Here is a 14,893-nt window from a genome sequence, read left to right as displayed (position 1 = left end):
CAGGAGACCACCAACTCCCTGGGGCATTGCTGAAATTTTGTGTGTGATGTCCGTGCACCTGCCGCCACCCCCCCCCCCCCTCACGCAGCCCGGGGGACCATCACCTCCCCAGGGCAATTAAAAACAGAAAAGGGGGTCCATTTCAGACAACCGCAGCCCTGGGGACCACCACCACCCGGAGCTATTTTATTTGGAGAGGGGCCACGTGGCCCCCCTTGAGGAGCCACTGATGGCTCTGGGTACCACCACCCTCCCCCAGAGGCAGGCTCCTGCTATGTACCGGGGTGCCAACCCCTGGGACATATCTGTTTGCTGTGGCTTGGCTGAAGCTTTGACAGCTGCGCAACACAAGGGCAATGCAATTCCTTCATAAATCTGTCCCATAGTGTTTTTGTATAAGTAAATATGCTCTTGTGGAGGGGGGATGAATGTTCTACGATGGAAAGGCCTTGAAATTACAAACTTTTCTGTCTTGCAGTCCTATTTTATAATGGAATAAATAAAACTACAAGTCCCAGAATTCAAAGGAAAAACCTGGACTGAAGCAGAAAATCATGCATGGACCTGGTAAACTTAGCAGGGTGGAAGCCACCCTTGCAAGGACTATAGTCCTGAGTGATATTAGACTACTACTTATTAAATGAATGTACACTGGAGTAAATGAATAGATGTATGCAAGTTCACTTACGACGTATATGACATAGATCCATACGTTTTTGGTCATAAAAGTAATTTTACAGCTGAAAGTGCCTTTGTAAAGTGAAGAACTTTTGGGAGGGGTGCACACTCCGTTACACATAGAGTCTCCCTTCTAAACACAGACACACACACATGCCTTCCAGTGCTTAATTTGTGCTTGTTGTTTCTGGTGCCGAGCACTGGCACTTATTTTTGAGAGCCGGCGCTTATTCTTCTGCCCCAAGCTTTTACTGCACATATGGGAAAGATGGAGGAAGAGAAAAATGAAAAAGCGTCACAATGGGAGAAAGCAGAAAGCTGCAAAAGTGAGCTGAAGGGACAGGGAGTGGCTTTAAATGGATTCAGGAGGCCCGAAATGGCTTCAGGATTATGCTGCCTCAGTATTCTGTGTTCCCACATTTAATTGCAGCAGCCGCATGTTTAAGAGAAAGGCTTTGAGCACCGGCACGTTTTTATTTTCAAATTAAGCACTGATGCCTCCTCACACAGCCAGGCACAGCAAGATGCATAAGCGCAGTGACTGGGCCTTGGGCTCAGTGTCACTGAGAACACAGGCGGCCACCTGACTTCCCACGGCATGCACTCTGCTTCCATCTGACTTTTACTCCCTGTCAGGATAAGAAGGAACAAAAGAACCAGCTAATTATCCGCTTTAATCTGAGAAAGAAAACATTTCAGCACCAAACTGACTCATTATGCAAATCCCACGACAGAAGCCGAAGCGGCGCCTGATAGAAATATTTATCCAGATCAAGTATTGCTGGAAAAACACACATCTAAGAACGTCCATGACTGAGGAGCGTGAGAAGAGGGAGTGCTCCTGGTGGGAAGTTATATATAACCCAAAACAAGCTCAAAAGATGTCTGCAGGGAGGCTCAGAACCAAAGGTATAGAATAGTGATAGCTGATAGGTCAATAGTGAGTTATAAACCTGAGGGATGTTCAGTTATATACATTAATCCTACCACTGGACATGAAACCACAAGGACAGATGACAGTGATCACCAGGCCTTTGGGATCCAGGAAAACTTTGATTAGATGATTATATATGCCAATGGCTCGAAAAAGACAAGAGGACATGAAACAATAGAGATAGATGATAATAGGCCCATAGCAACCCTATAAAACTTTTGAGAGGGGATAATAACCACTGATCCTGCAATAAGACATTAAACCTTCACATAGGTGATAAATAATCACTAGGAACTTAGTGACATAAACAATCTTTGGATAGGTGATACTAGCAAACAAATCTTACAATAGGACATAAAACTTAAGGAAAAGCTGATAATAAATGCTAGACCTACATCCGGTCACAAACTCACAAGAATAACTCAGAGTGGCATCTAAGCGTTCAGCAACTCATGAAAACATGAGAATAGGTGATATTGACTGCTGGGCCTAATAAAAAAGGCAGGAATCCAGTGAGAGAGGTCGAATACAAATTATACCCGCAAATAAATATAACTCAGCTGCAGAGCTGATGAGACCCTTCTAGTCCCACAATTGTAGATTAAATCACCGGGGAAGATGGTATCCTCCAGGTTTATTGGATACAAAAGCATGCGGATAGGTGCTAACAACTTATATACTCAAAATGAGATGTAACAAATCTAGGAGCATATTTATGAGAGAGTTGCGCTGTTGGAGCATCACTTTTTTTCACACTCCGGCGGCGCAAACCTCTCAACCATATCTATGAGGCCATGTAAAGACACTTTGCAAAATCTATGGGTATTACATGGGAAAATTCACAACGATGCCCATGGAACGTTTCCCTGGAATGGAGTAAGGCACTTGCATTACTTCGTATTACGTTCCATGGGCTTTGTGTGGGCTTTGCCACGCAATACCTATGGATTTTGATGCTTAGTTGATCACCTGAACCTGGGGCAGCGCAAGAACCTTATGCCTCCCTAGAGCATGCATAACGAGGAGAAATATTTTTATTTCTTCTAATTTTTCCATCTATCCACGTGTGCTGCATTCTGAAGCACACATAGAACAATTCTCTCAGAATTGTATGTGGGCAGAAAGGTGTCCCTTCCCGCACAAAACAATCTTGCATGCAACTCAGGAACCCCTGCACCACGGTGCAAAGGTACCTATATTGGCACTGGGCAGTCAACTGTGTGTATGCCCGGGGGAAAGGACAGGAATGCATTGTATTTCATAAACACGGTGCATTTCTGCCCTTTCACATTTGAGTAGGGCACCACAGCAAGAAGACTTGCAGCCCTGCCCTGTGCTAATTCCCCATAAATATGGGTCATAGTGTATGAGACATAGAGCCACAGAGAAAGATGGCACTTGTCATCAAGCACTCAGTGAGACACAGAGACCGAGTAAGGAATAAAAACATATAGATATACAGAATGGGATTGTTAGAGTATGCTGTTCGTAATCAGATACTTTATTTTGTCACAATCTCTGTTTTCTTTTATTTCTTGTTTTCTCTCTTTATGTTCTTGCTCTCTATACTTTCTTATCATCATAATGTGATGTTAGACTTTACTTTTCTGTCAAAGACTTACAAAGATAACATGGTCAATAAATGCAGTAGCAAAAAAACACAAAGGAATAGATGATAATATGACCTGACAAATATTAAAACAAGAAAACATAGGATTTCGCACTGAGGATTACCAGAGACATAACAAGAGATTGTACAATAGGAAGAGGAGATTGTACCTCCATTCCTTTAACAAAAAAGTCTTAGAAGTAGGTGATAACAACGACTAGGCCAATTATTAAATGCAGAACCTTAAAATGCTAATCATAAATCCACACTAATAAGCAGCAATAGTTGTCAGTCCCAGAATGAGGTAAATAACTATTGAAAGTTCACTTTGAATCCACAGACTACAACAGTGCAGTGGGGGTGCCTACCACACTCTATCACTTCCTTTTCTGAAGTCCTGTGGAAAGACCAAGGCCCCTCAAGAAACCACCTGCCAAGGTAACAGAGATTTAATACTACTGGCAAGTGGCCACAGCAAACTTGCCACACTGGAGGAAAGGACAGTGTTATATTAAACGTCAAGGTTTATCCTCACAAGTTGGAGGCACAGTTCCTGATACCACTAGCTCAGAAGTTTGATGGCAGAATGAACAGTGTCCTTAAATGTGAAAATGCAAATCCACTGAAAAACAAGGGGAGATCCGATCGCTGGATATGGTCCACATATGGGCGACGGTATGGTGAAATAAGAAGAACATTACGACAGGGAAGGAGGAAACTGATTGGTCTGGAGGGAAAAAGGAATACTACCTATATGACCTGCTACCAGAAGGAGACACGATTCCAATTGACTCACTTATGTACAACTTTGGGCTCCCACCTTCGCAACATTGGAAATATCCCCAACTCATACATAGTCTACTGGAAACACTGGGGACACCTCATCACGAGCTAAAAGTAGATGCACTGTCACAATATATCATATTCTGGAAAGGGACCACAGTGGCACTATATGTCACCCTGACAGATTCCCTTTTTTCATGCCAAAATGCCCACTGTTGGTAAGAACATAGGCTGGACCTCTCATTATCTGACGATGATTGAAACAGTATCCTCCAGGACCATGATAGACTGCTGAATTACAGCTTCTTTAAGGTCTTTCACCAATGGCATTGGACTCTGGAGAAGCTCTAGAGGGCACACATGCAAGCGGATTGTACGCGCTGGAGATGTGCTGCACTGTATTGTGATACAGTGCACGTTCTGTGGGATTGTAAGGCTCGATTGTAGTGTTTTTCAAGTACTTCTATGTATATGAAGTAACACTGGCATTGTGAAAAGCCAATAAAGAATTGAAATATAAAAAAAGAAAAACAAAGCAAAAAAAAGAAAGGACAAAAAACAATTCTCTTGAGGGCACGAGCTTATTTCGATAAATTATCCAATGCAGTGTGGTCCAATGATCATTGCTTTAAACCATTTCTTTTTATACATAATCAGATAGATACCCTGAGTAGAAACAAAGAGGACATAATCTGCTATTCCGCTTTGGGATTTCATGAATGAAAGGCATGCTAATTACCATCTTGTAATGGTACCATGGGCTTGGGAGTGTACCACAAACTGCTGATCTTCCATTCCAGTCCCAATGAGTCTACGAATGAACCTCCAAGACCTTGGTCAGCCACGGCTAAAAAGCCAACATCTCGCTTTGACTGTTCCACAGCGTAGCATGGAACTATAGGAGCTAGTACATTTGTGAAGAATAGGTCCGACCCAATCAGAAGCACAAAACCATATGAATAGGGTATGGATACGATCCATACAAAATACACATGCGTATGAACTGGCATGTTGGAAGAGATAGTAGCTAAGAATTATTGGGTGACACAGTGAGAGTTTAGCTTCAGTTTTACATTGTCCTAATTTGCTCACAAACACAGCCAATACTTTCTCTATCTCCCTGAGTTGGCTAAAAATAAATATATATATATTTTTTTACTTTAAATACATTCACAAATTGTAAAAAAAAAGAAAAAAAAAAAAAGCTATAATCCAAACATTGGGACCGACCAGGAAAAAGCAAATGCGGGAGTTTGGGACACAATAAAAAAAATCATGTGTGACTAAACAAAGTCTCCTTTACTGCTGTGGATAGATTCTCTTGTAAGGCATCGTTTTCAAGGCGCTTAAGAAAAGGCCTTCTCCTCAAGCCGTCAAGAATTTAGAAGACAGTTTTCTCATAGCCTTCTCAAACGATGATGATGCTGTAACCACAACGAAACTTAAGCAGAGGAACAGGAAATGGATAAACACTGTCGAGCCCGCAGCAAAGTACTGTGGTGAGATTCACACAAATAGCACAGGGGAACACATCTGTGCCAGTCACAGCTCCATAGGACTAGCTGTGGAAATCTTTGAGAATTCCATGTCACTTCAATTTCCGCAAGTGTACAAGGAAAGTCAGTTTAAAAATAGATTATGCTTGCCTAATTTGAGCAATTGCAACCTAGATAATTGTTGAAACTGCCAGGAATTGCACCATCTTGAAATTGTGCACACCTTTTTGCTGCAGGGGATTGGCTTGAGCAGAAAATATCTCACGGGAAACAGGGTTCGGTAGAAAGTGTGTCAGAAGAGAAATTTGGCACTGAAAACCTTCCCCTTTTCGGTATCTAGAGTGACTTTTGAAAGCAAGGTAGACACTCCAGTTTAATTTTCTCTCAAGTTACTTCACAGACCAGATATTGTCTCATTTTTGCATAATTTTGAATAGCCTTCCAATAAATTTAAATATAGGACAAACAAAATCCACGATTTTGATCACCCTGGGTACGTTTAGTACATGGTCTATATTTACACACAGGGGCTGCTCCTTCGCTATGGCGAAGGAGCGTTGCCCCCCGGCCAAGAGCAAGGAGATGAAAAATAAAATGATAGTTCCACTATTGTTTTATTTTTAATCTGCTGGCTCAGCCAGCAGTACCGGGGAGGCGTGGGGCTGGGCCACGGGAAGTGGGAGGGGGAGGGGAGTGCATCTAAATGCACATGTGTGTTTGGCCGGCCGTCTCAGGCTGGCCAAACACACATGCGCACATAGGTTTCTCCAACCCGGCTGTATACACAGCCAGACTGGAGAAACTGCATAGACCCCAGGGCTGTGTCTGAGTGGCAGTGACTGCCACTCAGACCAATCCTGATGCTGCTTACATGCTACCTTTAGCATGTAAGCAGCACCAGGATTGCTGGGGAGCCTGTGCTGGTTGTCCAGTGAATGCTGGGATACCACATGGAGGGAAGAGGAGCGCAAGGTGGCAGGAGGCGGCGATAAGGTGAGTTTTTTTTCTATTACCCCCCATCTCCATCCTCCCACCCCTCCCCTTGATATTTGCGGCAGTCACCACACACTCCTAAATGAAATACAAATGTGAATTAACACATAAACCCTTTTTCTCAAAGAAAAAGCTCTTTACCATACACTCCCTCAAAATCTGAGGGTGTTTGTTCTGTTTTCCAATCCCAAATAGACGTGTTCCTGCCCTTGACTGCAGTAAATTGAACATCGTGAGTTTTATGTGCTTACCTACATTTAGGATGTTCTCACCCAGAACAAACCAAATCTTCCCCATGAGTAGATTTACTGACCAGTCTTATTATATCTTACTGACATCATTTTATGCAGGAGTAAATCCGTTTCAACTCCAAATTCATATTACGTAAACACTAACTGCGACTTTTTACTTGCATATGCAGCTATTTATTTTGGGGCGCAAATCACCTGTGAATCCAACTGTATGAGTCTTTTCCATTACGTGGTTAAGAATATTCACAAGTTTCTGTAGATATAAATTACAATATGCATCACTGTTTTCAGCAGAAGTTCTGAGGCTACTGGCCACCATCTCTGGTTGTTTATTGTTCACTCAGTTGCGGCATTTTTGCAGCGTCAAGATTGGTATAATGTCATTTCTATGGATGTGCGGGCCACTGAAAGCTCGAGGCAGGCTTGACCCTGATGCTAGGTCCTGGTTCAGCTCGGGGTCCTGTTGCCTCTCTCAGATCCGCTCCGACTCCCACTGTCCACGCACGCAACCTAGGATTCATCTTGGACGCCTCAGTATCCATGACCCAGCAAGTCAACACCATCTCCTCCTCCTGCTCAACACCCTCTGCATGCTCCGAAAGATCTACAAATGGATCCCCACCGAAACCAGAAGAACAGTTACCCAAGCCCTCGTAAGCAGCAAACTGAACTACAGCAATGCCCTGTACGCAGGAACCACACCCAAACTCCAGAAGAGGCTGCAATGCATCCAGAACACCTCTGCACGCCTCATCCTGGACATCCCCCACCACTGCCACATCATAGGCCATCTGAGAGACCTGCACTAGCTCCCCGTCACCAAGAGAATCACCTTCAAACTCCTCATCCACACTCACAAAGCACTGCACAACACCGACCAGAATACCTCAACAGACGGCTCTCCTTCTATACCCCGACCAGGAAACTTTACTCCACTGACCTCGCCCTCACAACCATCCACGCATCCGCAGATCTACAACCGGCCGCAGATCATTCTCACACCTATCCACCAAGACGTGGAACACTCTTCCCACCCACCTGCACCTGACCAAGACCTCCTTACCTTCAGGAGACTTCTCAAGACCTGGCTGTTCGAGCAGTAGCAGCACCCCCCCTCTCCCCACCTTAGCGCCTTGAGAACCTCACGGGTGAGTAGTGCGCTTTACAAATTCCTTGAGTGATTGATTGATTGAATTTACAGCCCAAAACAAGCTGGGCTTTTATTTGGCTTCTGTCTGTCACCTACCTTCCACCCTCATGTTCCAAGAATTATAGGCAAGGCCGATGGAATTATGTGATTGTGTGGCTAAGGCGTTTTTCACATATAGATTTGCCGCATTTGCCACATAATCCATCATCTGCCGTATAATCCTCAGATTTCAACAAAAAAATTGTTTCTAGCTCAAATGGTTCAAAAGTTACTAAAAATGTGGCAACACATATTGAGCAGCTGTATGGAAGGAGCTTTGCAAATCTGGACTGGTCACCTTTCTGTTGCTTGTTGCTATGTTTGATTGTTAAGTTGGTACTAATGAGGTGCAGCCAATGCCAAGAGAGTGTTACCAAGGATAAAAATTATGAAATAATGAAGTAATGCTATTATAAAATGTGGTGCATTAGGCAACATAGTTTGCCTTTTCTTGCTGAATAATTTACAAAACGTTGCCACATAATTTGGGCCTCTCCTGCCACATAATTCCAGTGGCCCTGATTATAGGCAAAGCAGTAACCTCTGATGTGAACAGGGCACTGTAAAGCAATACACTTTTAGTGGCTGAACTGTACAATGTGAAAATAGAAAACTTGAGATCAATTCTGGCTTCATAAAATTGTGATCCTTCGCAAAGATTTTATTTTACCGAGCCTCTTTTTTTAACTAATACATACGAAAATACCTCCCAATTTGCAAGCTAAGCATGTGCACTGTACGAAAAAAAATGTCTTATGTTTGATTTTATGGATTATAATATTGCTCTATTTATAAATCTAGGCCACATATTATGCCATGCACTGACAAGTGACCTGCCTCGTAGTTCACTAATGACACTATTGTCTGAATGTTGGAAACGGGAATGTGTAAAAACTATCACTTTTATTAATTGCCTCTATATTCAGCGATCTAGTCAGATATACTAAGGTGAAACATTCCACATGTAAAAGAAATAGAACTTGGATTTCAAGGACCTGGGAGATGAAGTAGAAATGGACGTCCATGATTTGGGGTCAGATATCATCTGTGAATATGAGAAGGTACTGAGTGCAATTATAGTTGAAGACAAAAATAGATGTTACTGGCTTTAGAAAGGAGGCAGGCAAGAGTTCCAGTGCCCTATGTGGCTGGCATTTGCTTTAGTAACCTGTGTGAGGAGGTGGACAAGGATTTCCACGCCTGTGGGAGACAGAGCAGACAGGGTTTCAGTGGCCTGTGCGAAGGGGCCACACATGAAATTTAATGACCTGTGTGAAGGGGCAGACGTGAACTTTAATGACCAATGAGTAAGGGGCCAGCTAAAGTGTTTGGAGACAGACTCACACTCCAGTGACCTCTGTGAGGGAACAGACATGACCTGGGAGAGGAGTAGGCATGTTAAACACATCAGTGGCCTTTGTGAAGGCTTGACATATACACCAATAGCCTGTGTGAGGAGCAGACATGGATTTCAGAGACCTGAGTTAGGAGACAGAGGGGCAGATTTAAGAAAAGTGGCACTGCACGGGGCAGGGTGGGGGCCATAGTATCAGATTTTTTTACGCTATTGATGTACTATTCAGGGTTAGCATCAAAATGTGTACCAATGTGTGCCCCATTTTAATGCCTGGTCTGATCAGGCATTAAAAATGCCCAAAAAAATGACTTAAAAAAATCTTTTAGATTTCTTTGCTCCATTTTTTCGGCCCACCTAACGGGGAAATGCACCCTCTTGCATACATTATGCCTGGCGCAGGCATAATGTGGCTCAAGGGGTTACAAAGTTTGGCAATGCGTGCATTGTGCACTTTTAAATCTGATGCAGCGTTTTTGCCATAATAGCACCACATTAGCATAAGAAATTATGCTAATGTGGCGATATTATACCGTAAGGGGTCTTAAATCTGCCCCAGGCCACTTGTGAGGGATTAGAAATGGGTTTCTACATAGAGGGTGTTTTGCTAGCAGACATCATCACAAACCCTTCCTAGCCCTGGAGCTGTGAGAGAAGGTTTCTATTAAGAACTGATACAACCTACCCAGCTGTGCTCATCCATGGGCCATCTCTTTCCCCAGTTCCCCAAGTCACTGCATGTAGCTCTCGATTTAGGGTGACCAGATTTTGAGGAGCAAAAACTGGGACAGGTCAGACATAACAGAAGGACTAAATACTTTACACTCACTTTTTTATCTGGCATGTTCCGTTTTTTGCATAGCTTTCTGAATGTGTGCCTATACATGTGTGAGTTTACATATATATATGCATACACACACACATTTACAAAACTACACATATAAAATTGGCTATGGCTTGGCCTCCCACCCTGCACCCCCAACCCCCCCATTCCCTGCTCCCCACTCCATCTCTCTACTGGGAGCAGACAGGGGACTGTGTTGCCTGACAGTAACAGATAAATTACTTTAAGTATTCCACTTTGTTTGAGTCTGTTAAAGGAGAGCATACCATTAACTTTTACTTCCCTAGATAATCTGACCATTGTCTTAAAAACCGGGACATTTATGTAATGATCTGCCCTTTGTCCCAAAAACCGGGACATTTGTTTAAAATTAAGAGAAGAGTCGGGACACCCGAACAGTCCGGGGAAATCCGGGACGTCTGATCACCCTATCTCTACCGCCCCCTTCTGGCAGATGCTGATGCTGCGCTGGGCCCGGAGGACCGTCTAGTCAGTCAGTCTCTCCATCCCTTGAAAGGCGCCCCCTGCAAGGTCACGTAGAGACGCGCCGCAGACATGAAAGTCTCCCAGCCCCGCGCACGTCAGTTCCCGCTCACAGGAGTCACCGCCGCTGCCGCCTTCGCCCCTTATCTCCCCACCTCGCCGCCTCCTCCCCGCGCCCCTTATCTCCCCAGCAGAACAAAGATACCGCCTGCTCGCACGATCAGAGGGGCAGGATCTCGCAGGAGGAAGCAGTGTTTCCCGTAAATTACATTTCTTGATTATTGTCAGAGAAACGGTGTGCACATAACATATACGTGCGACTAAGAACAATTGTTACACACCGTCTCTATTCAGGGGTGCACCCCCACCCCATAACTGCACGTAGTTATCGAACGTGTAATACACATGCTGCGAAATCGGATTTATTCGTGATTGCCACAACTTTGGTAATAGTAACACCTGTTGTGTGTAGCGCTTAGAAACAGTGGGCGTGTGGTTATGAGGCGCTAGGTAACATACACGCTCTTACTTTGGATGGATCGGCGAGGCCCTGACCCCCACCTCCATGCTCGGGACTAGACACTCATGTATTATTGTTGGAACGTTCACGGAGCAGAAACGAGGGGTGCGTGGAATTACAATATTTCTGGCACAGATTTGAAAAGTTGGCAAATTTAGCAAATCCGAAAGTATTCCATGTTTTTCAAAACCTCTCTGGAGGGCCAGAGGACACATTTCCTTCAAAACAAGTTGATGTGAAGCTTTATTTTTCGCGGGCGGATTCCCCCCCAAAAAATTACATTTTGCATATTTTTTCAATGCAGCAGCCATTTTTGAGTTCATGAAGTTGGTAGACGTTAATGTTGCAAAATTCGCATGCACCCTACACAAAACTCTTACTTTCTAGTATCTAGTATCTTCAGAACAAACATCCACGAGTTTGAAATGTAGCCGCATGCAATCAAGAAGGTAACTTGCATTGTTACCCAGTAAAGAATTGTCTGGCATTTACGTTATGTCCTGGGCCGCAGCAATTAGGTGACTCTGCGGCTGAGGCGTTTTTCGCATAATTATGGATTTGCCATATCTGCCACATGATCCATCAAATGCTGCATAATCTACAGATTTTAACAAAAAACTAAAAACATGGCAATTCATGTTCCCGCATACTAGAACGTCTTTTGTAAAGGTTGACAGCGCATCTTTCGGTTGCTTATTGCTGTATCTGGGTATGAAATTAGCTCTAATAAGGTGAAATATTTTCTTAGCATTACAAAGTGTAAAGATTACAAAATTCTGGAGTAATACTATTACAAATTGTGTCACATTACACAGTATAATTTGTCTTTCATTGCCACCTAATTTACTCAACCGTGCCGTATAATTTAATCCTCGTATTCCACAGCATAATTCCAATGGCCCGGATTGTGCCTGAGCGAATTACCAAATTATATGGCAGTGTTGACTAATTCAGCAAATTATGCTGTAAGAAAAGGTAAATTATTAGGTGTTTTAAACCACCTTCTGTGCCACAGCTATCCATATATTTTTGATTTTACCGCAGTTTGATAGAAAATGGATTCCAACGATGTGTAATATATAAATATTTCTTTTGAAATAAAAGTATACATATTCACCAGATACTATTGTGATTGATGTTCCACAAAACACAATATGTTTTTACTTGCATTGAGCACTTCATGGCCTAGTGCTGAGTTCCATCAGAAAAAGACTTTTACTGAATGGCCCAACTCAAGTTTGAGGTCAGGTGATGTAATCTTACAGTGTGTGCCTGAAATAAAGAGAGCTAGAGCATGGGGTGCATTTTTAGGGTCTAGCCTGAACTAGCATGCTCTGCTGCATGCATATCGCTTGCAAGACACCGTTGTATTTAGAAAAGGGCATGGACCTCCTCTGTTGCTTATAATTTTTTGGATTGCATGGTACTCTTGTTTATAGCCTCGCAGTTGGTCATGGCTGACATATCATCATTTCAATTCCTGTTGTGGAGCAGGGATCAAGCACTGATTGATTCAGTTTAATCAGTGCCTGTCTGCTGCTCCCGACAAGATTTAGGTACTATTTTGTCCTTTTTAACTTCTAGTGCCCTGCAAACAGACGGCGTGTGGTAAAAACGAGCTCAGCAGGAAAACAAAATTGCAAAGTTGTATTTCCTATAGTTAAGTTTTTGCTTTATTTTGCCAAGTCTACTTTTCCTCACTTTGCCCTGATGTTTTGCTTTGTCATTGCTTGTGGGAGTTGCTCTCAAAAGATGTCTATTATCTTGTTCTAAATATTGCAAAGCAACATTTTTTCTTATGTGTAATTTCAAAATTATGCCTTAACAAATAATCGTGCAGTACACCCCAGTCCACCCCACCCCACTCCAATCCAATCTGCCTCACTCCAATCCAAAACAGTCTGCCCCACTCCAATTCAACTTACCCTACTGCTCCCAACCCACCCACTCCTATGTGGCCCACTCCAATCCAAACCAATCTGCCCCACTCCAATCCAAAAATGTCTGCCTCGCTCCAGTACAATGATCCAAAACAATCTGCCCTCTCCAATCCACAACCACCTGCCCAACCCCAATCCAAAGCAATATGACCCAATCTAATCCAAAACAAACTGCCACACTCCAATCAAAAGTTATCTGCCCTGCTTCAACCTGCCCCATTCCAATAAAAAAAATCTGCCCCACTCCAATCCAAAACAATGTGCCCCACTTCAATCAGTCCCACTCCAATCCAAAACAACCCGTCCCACTCCAATCCAAAACAATCTGCCCATCACCAATCCAAAACAGAGTGCCCATTCCAATCCAAAACAATCTGCCCGCTCCAATCGGTCCCACTCCAATCAAAAAACAATCTGCCCTACTCCAATACCAAAAACAGCCTACCACACTTCTATCCACACAATCTGTCCCACTCCGATCTCTCCTAGTAAAATCCAAAACAATCTGCCCTACTCCAATCCAAAACAGTATGCACCACTCCAATCCAATAACCCCCACTCCAATATGCCCCACTCCAATCCAAAACAATTTGTCCCCTCCAGTCCAAAAACAATATGCTCCACTCCAGTCCAAATCAATCCACTCCACTTTAATCCAAAATAAACTGCCCCACTCCAATGCAAAACAACCTGCCTCACTCCAATCCAAAACAATGTGCAGCGCTCCAATCCAAAGCAATCATCCCCACTCCAATATGCCCCACTCCAATCCAAAACAACGTGTCCACTCCAGTCCAAAGCAATATGCTCCACTCTAGTCTAAAACAATCAGCCCCACTCTAATATAAACAAACTGCCCCACTCCAAAACAAAACAATCTGCCCCACTCCAATCTACTCCACCCAAATCCAGAACCATTTGCCCCACTCCAATCTTCCCCACTGCAATCCAAAACAATCTGCGCCGCTCCAGTCCAAAACAATCTTCTCCACTCCAGTCCAAAATGATCTGCCCATTCCAGTCCAAAACAAGCAGCCCGAGTAATCCAAAACACGCTGCACCACTCCAATCAAAAGAAACCCCCCCACTCCAACCTAAAAAACCTGCCTCACTCTAATCTGCCCACTGCAAACCAAAACAATCTCCCACACTCCAATCTGCCTCACTCCAATTAGTAACAATCTTCCCTAATCCAATCCAAACTACCTCACTCTAATCTACCACAATCCTACCAAATAAAGTCCAACCCAATGCACTACAGTCCAGCCTACCCCAGTCCCACCCATCTTACTTCAATCTAAACCATCCCACTCCAATCCAACCCATTCCAATCCAACCCACCCCACTCCAATCCAATCCAATCCACCACACTCCAATCCACTAATGTGCAACATGGCAAAAACCTGAACACAAAAAGTATGGTGGGGATGAGAGATGAGACCAGCTTGTGGTTGTATCACTATTGTTGTCATCCAGTCTAATAAGGTATGTTAGCGAGACTTATCTTAGGGGTTTCTCCTTACGGTGTAGGTGGTCTAACACACATAATAGTATCATGCTTCATCATTCGGCCACCCTCCCTCACCCAGGTAGGACATTGCCACCCAAGCAGACTCAACCGCAAGGTTAAATGAACCCAGAGGTGGTTCTTAGGTGATTTGTTTTCTAGGTAATACAGGGATCCAGTAATTTAAGTAAAAATACCTAACAGATCACCAGTGTGAATCAACCCTTTAATAGTGGTGTCGCTGGTAAAATACAAACAAGAAAAGGGTGTTTTTTTAGTGTAATTATTGATTCTGTCACTATCATCCTAATG

This window comes from Pleurodeles waltl, chromosome 11 (genome assembly GCF_031143425.1).
Source record: "Pleurodeles waltl isolate 20211129_DDA chromosome 11, aPleWal1.hap1.20221129, whole genome shotgun sequence".
Classification (NCBI taxonomy): domain Eukaryota; kingdom Metazoa; phylum Chordata; class Amphibia; order Caudata; family Salamandridae; genus Pleurodeles; species Pleurodeles waltl.
Note: the sequence above shows the minus strand (reverse complement) of the source record.